Source organism: Oncorhynchus clarkii, chromosome 30 (assembly GCF_045791955.1).
Source record: "Oncorhynchus clarkii lewisi isolate Uvic-CL-2024 chromosome 30, UVic_Ocla_1.0, whole genome shotgun sequence".
NCBI classification, from domain to species: domain Eukaryota; kingdom Metazoa; phylum Chordata; class Actinopteri; order Salmoniformes; family Salmonidae; genus Oncorhynchus; species Oncorhynchus clarkii.
In genome coordinates, this window is record NC_092176.1 from 21,688,952 (window position 1) to 21,697,016 (window position 8,065).

At 43.8% G+C, this 8,065-nt stretch overlaps 1 protein-coding gene across 1 annotated transcript in view; it reads right to left on the reverse strand.

Moving 5' to 3' along the window:
* The window catches only part of LOC139390070 (coronin-1C-A-like), a 57,160-nt gene extending 54,143 nt beyond the window's left edge, over window positions 1–3,017 (reverse strand). The window contains exon 1 of the mRNA XM_071137192.1: window positions 2,882–3,017. The gene's annotated coding sequence lies outside the window, so the exon portion shown is untranslated. The remainder of the gene's footprint in view (window positions 1–2,881) is intronic.
* Between the last annotated feature and the right edge of the window lie 5,048 nt (window positions 3,018–8,065).

Consider the following 8,065-nt stretch of genomic DNA (forward strand, 5'->3'; position numbering starts at 1 on the left):
CAGACCCTTTACTCAGTACTTTGAAGCACCTTTGGCAGCATCGATTCTTCTTGGGTATGACGCTACAAGCTTATTACACCTGTATTTGGGAAGTTTCTCCCATTCAACCTGTTTTCACTTTGTCATTATTTGGGGATTGTGTGTAGATTGATTAAATAACAAAAAAATTCTCAGCAATTTTAGAATAAGGCTGTAACCTAACAAAATGTGGAATAAGTCAAGAAGTCTGAATACTCTCCTAAGGCACTGTATCCATCTATGCTCGGACCAGACATTTCAACTATGTTTAAACTGCACATTAAATGTCAAATGAGGATGATGTACAGCAGCATTCACTATTTCACCTTGTTCTGGAAGGTCAGGATCTGGTACAGAACCTTACCAGGGACTAGCCTAAACTATAAGAATAAAGCGTCAACTGTTTCAAAGGAGGACATTCGTCTATGCATGTACTTATCCAACTTAATTCCCAGACTTGAGAAGGTCCAATCCCCAAACCCTATGAAGCTACTTAAATCAAGACAGGCTTTAGGCAGACAAACTCCTGTGCTGTGTGGCCTAGGTTAAGGTGAGAGGTTATGTTGTTTTACATCCACCAAGACAATAAAATCCACTAAATGGGAAAGTCAAAACAAAAAGTGTGGGCAATAGTTGTGATGAAACAACTAGTTTTGACCAGATGGATACACTGCCACAGAAATCATGCTGAATGGTGTGCTCATCAGATCAGTGCATGCTCCTGGCCACTTTCCAAATTAGTCACATCTACAGACAGACAAACACACATCACATGACATCTTGGTCTCAAATCTCAACTAGGCCTGTGCAGTCCTGTCTGTCACAAACAATCTCACCCTGGTTCTGACATGGTCAGTCAGGTCCTCCTCCCAGTTTCTGCTGGAACTTCAGAGCAGGTTTGGGAGCACACACACAGAACTGGGCAAAGGAAATGCAACTGGACAAAATACCATCACACTTGGCTTCCCAAAAATGAGGAGAGGTGGATACTGTTGGCAAGACATTAACACCTTTCCATGATGGGTCATGTTCACAGCACCAAAGGTACTTGTGCCTACTAACCCTAATCAAACAGACTAATTGTGTTGGGTGTGATAATACCAGCAAGAACTGGGTGTGATGCAAGAACTTAGAGCACATGTGCAGCTTTGTGTGATGGTTTCTTGATACCTCCACAGGGCAGAAAATAATTGGTTCAATAAACATTGCTAATGTGTAGGCCTACTCCAAATCGTTATGAAAATCCTATTTAAAGTTGCAGAATTTTATTTCCCTGTAGAGGAGTCTCAGAAGATGTAAACCCTTCACCTTGATGATGTGGCCTCGGATAGCACCACCTTGCACAGACAGGACCTGACACAAACTCAAGAATGTGAGATGTGAACCGAGGTATGCAATCAGAGTTACCATCAGGCAGAAATGCTACCTGAAAATGTGCATGTTCTTGTTGTGTTCTCCCAAATTTCCTAAGGACGTTCATCTTGGAATCCATTTATACAAAATGTGGCTGGAGGGGGGTTCGAGGACTTATTTGCCAACCCCCACTCCCTCTCGCTGCATCCTCTGTAGCCTAACACGTCGGTGCATCTCACGCTTAATTTCCCTCTGTATTCTGACCCACTTCCTCTCCCAGACAAGCCTTGGGAGGTGAGGGGTAACTTCGGAGTTAACAGTGGTGCAGTCTGAGTGGCCAGCCAACCTGCCAGCCAGAGGTTTATGCGTCCTGACATCCAGACCAAACATGACCATGGTGTTAACATGTGCCTCTCAGGTCAGACTGACAGCTAGCTATGGCCAGTCCTCCACCCACAATGACTCACTCATTCTCCAATGGAAGGGAACTCCCAAGCTGCTTACACAAACACACGTCTTTGCAAATAGTTCTGGAGGGGGATCGAGGCTAATAATAGGCAAATCCTTCTGGTCTGAAAACCAAAATCCCTCAAGTAAAATCAATGTTGTCATAGATCAAAATGCTATTTTTTAACAGCCTGAAAAGTCTAAGGCTGATTAAAGCTATGGCTGTTCAATCACAGTAACAGATATAAGTAGGTTGGCATTATACAGGGCCATTCACGGTGACCCATCACCTCGGTTAGAGAGCAAAGCCATAGCTTAATGTTTATGGGCGATGTCAGATACAAAGAGGGACGCATAACGTCTTTATGGTCAGACTAAAATATTTGTGTACAATTAATTTTACCCAATCGATCCTCGAAACATAGCTGTGCCAGTAGTAGCGCAGCTGTGCTGACAATGTGCTTTTGTCTGGGAATTTGAGTCATTCCTACATTAATTATAAATTCCTTTTTGCAAATGAGGTTATATCTGTGGACACAAAACTAATTTGATTGTGCTAAAAAATTGTTGGAAGCCTGCAGTCATCAGCAACACCCAGATGACATTGTAAAGCTGAATGAGCGCAGCTGTCTGAATCAATACTTTCCAGTTAACTAGCTAACGTTACCTCCCTAATATTATATAGTTTTGACAGTTTGAGGCTAAATTACATTACCCCATCCTCGTTTTAACTGGAACCACAAGTCAGTTCGGTTCATCAGAAACGATTACATTGTCGTGGAATAATACCCTACCACAACTGGCTGCTGGACTGGTCATTCATTCCACATGGTGGATAGCTAGTTAGCTTATGGCTATCACAAGTACTAAAGGCAAAAAAAAATTGCTATCTAACGAACTCATTGGCGTTGAAAACTTGTCAACCCCAATTAGCTGTAGCTTTCCTCACTGAATTCATGCAAGTGGTGCCTCGCTAACGAAAGCACAGACGGCACAGATTAATACAATAACCAAGTCGGAACTGTGTGTACAACATTATTAAAGATAAAGCAAAAAGACTTACCTTCCAGATCAAAGTACAAATATCCCTGACTGCTGAATTATCTAAAATAGGACTGTCGACGTTCACCCAATTGAATCCACCGCTAATGCCACTGACAACTCGCTTGTGCTCTCTTTCCCTCTGTCACTGCTGCACTGGACGCAACGCCCTCCCCTATCCCCATTCCCCGCCTCAGTTATGGCTTGGCCAGGCATGTTTGGAAAAGATGAGCAACAGCCAAGACCACCAATCACAATCACCGTTAGAGCTGTGTCAGGGAGCAAGACACATGCCTCCAATATGTAATTGTTAATGTGATAAATAGTGTGTTATAATGAATAACATAAAAAGGAAACCCAATTGTTTTTTTCTACATAATAACACATCTACTGTATATTGTTACAATGTGATAAATATGAATGCCTTGAAAATCTGAAACTTGATGAGCAATAAGCATTGACATAATCCCCCTCTCTTGCTTTTAATGACAGATGTGTACACCTTGAAGGCATGGGAGTGGTTGGTGCACTGTCCCTTATAAAACGTAATGTCCCAGTAGAAGTAGGCCCAAAATCTATTCTGACTGTACCTATGCAAATGTCACCCAGACTCAGTAAAAGGGCAAGAGGGCAGTGTACTGTATGTAGTGTGTTGCTTTAACTGCCTCCTCTAAAGCTGATGACAAATGTTGTTTAGAGGTATTTTAGCTAATTGATTAACTAGAACATGAATTGAGAACAAAATCTACCTCAGGAATTTGTTTATTCTGCTTGCCACAAGATGGCATCATTTTACAAATCCACATAAATAGCGGCTGTATCTGTCCAATCAGCCACCAAATGTTTCCCTGAGCCTTGTTGCTTAGGCCCATGGTCGATTTGGAGGGGATTGGGATAAATCATATAACTAAATGAAAAACAACGTTTTGGACCTATAGATCAGAAAAGCCTGTGATTACCAAATACTTTCAGCATACAAATTATTCAAAATACAAGTTTCTGATTCATGCACATCTGTTATCTTTCATTCATCCCCACTTACAGTAGGCTGTCACATAATGCACAATTCAGATGAAAACTTGTAAAGCTCATACCTTTTCTCACAGATGGTTTCCTCTCCAGTGTCTTCTCTGGGGATTTCTTGGGGGTGTCAAAAGCCACCAACATTTGAGCCACATTCACAGACTGGGGTTGCTCTGAAACTCCATCAGGTTTAGCTTCCAATGGCTTTGACATATCCGGATGCTTCAGCTTTTCTTGTAGTAGAATGTTCTCCTTTAAGAGTTCAGAGACAGGCCTTGATTTAGGAGTATCCTGGTGTTCGCCACTCTCTGAGACAGTTTGGTCCTTGTCCTGGGTAGACTTTTCATCAAAGTGGACTGCAGTGTTGCTCTCTGTGACTTGCTCTGACACAAGCTCTGTTTTGAAAGTAACATCTTGAGACTGAAGCTTCTCATCTTTGTTCTGATTATCCATACTCTCTTGGCTTTCTTCTGATAGAGCACTCCCAGTTCCTACCGAGGCTGAGACAGCCTCTATCACTACAACTGGGATGTGTGTTATTTGAGGAGGGTCCTTCATGGTCTTAGCCTCCTCCATAGACTCAGCATGCAAGGTCTCTGAGGTGCATTGCCTGGGTGTTGGTGGAGGAATATCAGTGACAGTGATAGCGCTTGGTGATTCATCAATGTTGTGCAAAGGCAGGGGCTCTGTGGTTTGATCGTCCTCTTTATTGCAGAATGGAGACTCAGTAGACTCAATGACGCCCTCATCAGACACTGAAGAAGATGCAGGTTTTTCTGTGATGACCTCACTCCTAGTGGAGGGCCTGCCTTTAACAGGCAGACTTGTCTGTGAAGTCTCTGGTGATGGGGTCTCAGCTGGGGGAGTATTTTTCATCGTCTTCCCCTCATTTTGGGGCGAGGCAGCTGTTGTTGCAAAGTCCTGCTCTGAAGCCTTACAGTCAGCCTCATCCATCAGTGATGACATTCCCGCTTCTCTATCAGTGACAGATCCAGTCTCCAGAGGTGGAGCTGGTGGACAGATGATATCTGTAGAGTCCTGAGTAGTTTTCCCTGCCTGGTCACTTTTTTCCAGGTTTTGTGGATGAATCTCCTCATGGCAGGGCTTAGTGTTAGCTTCTGCTCCAGGGGGTCTCTCTGTTGTACATACAGAGGATGATAACATTATGGTTTCCTCCTCAATATGGCATTGTAATCCAGGGTTATTTTGATCTGGAGCTGTCTTTGCAATATCAGCGGATGGTTTTGGTGTTGTTTCCTTGGCAGCAGGTTTTGGTGTTGTTTCCTTGGCAGCAGGTTTTGGTGTTGTTTCCTTGGCAGCTGGGTTTGGTGTTGTTTCCTTGGCAGCTGGTTTTGGTGTTGTTTCCTTGGCAGCAGGTTTTGGTGTTGTTTTCTTGAAAGCAGGTTTTGGTGTTGTTTTCTTGGCAGCAGGTTTTGGTGTTGTTTTCTTTGCAGCAGGTTTTGTTGTTGTTTTCTTGGTAGCAGGTGTTGGTGTTGTTTCCTTGGCAGCACGTTTTGTTGTTGTTTCCTTCACTGCATATGTTGGTGTTGGCACAGCCTCTGTCTCCACAGCCACTGGATGAAGCTTTGTCTCAGGTTGCAGCTGGTCATGGTCATCAGACTGGTCCCTTGACACAGAGACCACCTTTTTAACTTTGGAGAGATCTGGAGACGGCTCATTTTTTTTTATTTTCAGAAACTTCTCCAAAATGGAGCTGGGCTCCTCTGTATGCCCCATGGGCAAGGCTTCTTTGTCCCTATGAGTGGGAGGGTCAGTTGTAGGGGATCCTGCCCCTTCCAGCTCACTTTGTTTGTGATTATCATTCAGGTCAGGCTTAATGTCACACCCTGCCACCTCTGACACTTTATTTTCTTTCTCAATGTCACCTTTGTTTTCATGTCCATGTGGCTTTACCTGTCCCGTTGTTGGAGGGTCATGATTCAAGGTACCACCCACGGCTAACAGAGACTTTCCCCCTTTTGTCTTTTTCAATGGTGATTGAAGTTCAGCCTTGTAGGGGTCTTTCAGCTCTCTCAAATCGCCTATTGCTCCATCAATGCACCTGGTGTCTCCATCCTCAACTGCCTTTGAGGGTTCATTTTTCATTTTCATTTCCTGGTCTTTCTGAACAGTCAACATATTTCTTCCTCTCTCTTGAATGACGTCATCAGTAGTTTCAGTATTAGTCCCATCCTTGCCGACTTTCACAGAACCTTCCTTCTTGTATTCCATGGTGCTCTCACCCATTGAAACAGTGCCATCAGTTTTCTCCACAGCTGGATTATACATCTCACCAGTAACTTCCTCTGAAGCAGAACAGCAATTTTCTTCCTGGTTTTTCTGGTGTGGAGCTGTTCTTTCATCTCGATGGTCCATCTTGGCAGTTTTACCCTCCTTCTTCTTCTTCTCTCTCACTTTTTGGGTGGAATGTCTGAGTGTTCTGGCCTTCTCCTCACACTGTGAGTTACTCTCTGGGCTATGGCTTTTGTACTGATCCTGTTGAGTCAGTGGAGCAGTCCTGCCTCCCTCCTCTCTTCCCTCCTCTCCTCCAGCCCCTCCCTCTCTCACCTCCCCCTCCTTGAAAGGACTCACCCCTTTCTGAGTGCTATGGTTTTTCTCTGCTGAAGGTGTTGTTGGCTCCATGCCTGGACCTTCATTCAGACTTTTAGCATCAGCTATCCCTGGGTCCTCCCCGGCTTTACCAGCCTCCTCACAGGGGCTTCCTCCCTCCATGGCACCACCTCTATCCCTGCCTGCTTCCCCTAGGTCGGGGCAGCGCCCCCTCTCCTCCGCCCCTCCACTGCTGGCATGTTCATCCCCATCCACCGTGTCTTGATTCTGCCCAATGCTAGTCTGTGGACAGAGACAAGCTGTTACCCTCCTCACTCTGAAGTAGCAGTCTACAATAATGCCATAGCTTTGGCATGCCAAAGCATTTATTTAACTGTAAACCCTGTGCTCTGCTCTCCCACATCCACTCTCTCTCTCCATCCATCTCCTTTTTTTCTTTCAAAGCAGGGTGTATGATTATACCTGTCCCACTGAGAACTGGCAGAGATAGAAATATGAGCTGGAAACATGAGAAGTAGAGACAGGAAAAGGAGCAATGTAATCAGATATCAGGAACAGAGCCAGGTTAATTTACTGTGAAATAGCACAAATCTGATAATGTGTAGACACAGTGGATACATTATATACCACTAGTTCGTTATGGCACACAAAACAGGAGCCATTTACATGGTCTGGTCTGGCTAAGCATCTTATGACCACAACTGCTCTAAACCACATTGATTGTTCATGCTTTCACAATGTCAACCCTTATAGGGTCAACTTAAGAAAAATACATTGGTGTCACAAGATTTCTCCTTCTGAGGATGATCATGTCAGCTTGTAGGACCTTAGCCAGGCATGACACATTCTGATGTATGTAAAAGTAGAGGTATGACATTAGTGAAGGAAATTGCACTAATAAAAAGGGTTAGGATAGATCATCCCAAATTAACACATGTAATAGTAAGTGGGTGACAGGCATGCAGGACATGGTCCTTTGATTCTAGTATTTGAGATGGCCAGAGTGAAGCCTGACTCCACAGCAGAAGAAGCAGAGGCACATACAGTTGAAGTCGGAAGTTTACATGCACCTTAGCCAAATACATTTAAACTCAGTTTTTCACAACCACTGACATTTAATCCTAGTAAAAATTCCCTGTCTTAGGTCAGTTGGGATCACCACTTTATTTTAAGAATGTGAAATGTCAAAATAATAGTAGAGAGAATTATTTATTTTAGCTTTAATTTCATTCATCACATTCCCAGTGGGTCAGAAGTTTACATACACTCAATTAGTATTTGGTAGCATTGCCTTTAAATTGTTTAACTTGGGTCAAACATTTTGGGGAGCCTTCCACAAGCTTCCCACAATAAGTTGGGTGAATTTTGGCCCATTCCTCCTGACAGAGCTGGTGTAACTGAGTCAGGTTTGTAGGCCTCCTTGCTTGCACACACTTTTTCTGTCCTGCCCACACATTTTCTATAGGATTGAGGTCAGGGCTTTGTGATGGCCACTCCAATTCCTTGACTTTGTTGTCCTTAAGCCATTTTCCACAACTTTGTAAGTATGCTTGGGGTCATTGTCCATTTGGAAGACCCATTTGCAACCAAGCTTTAACTTCCTGACAAGGTC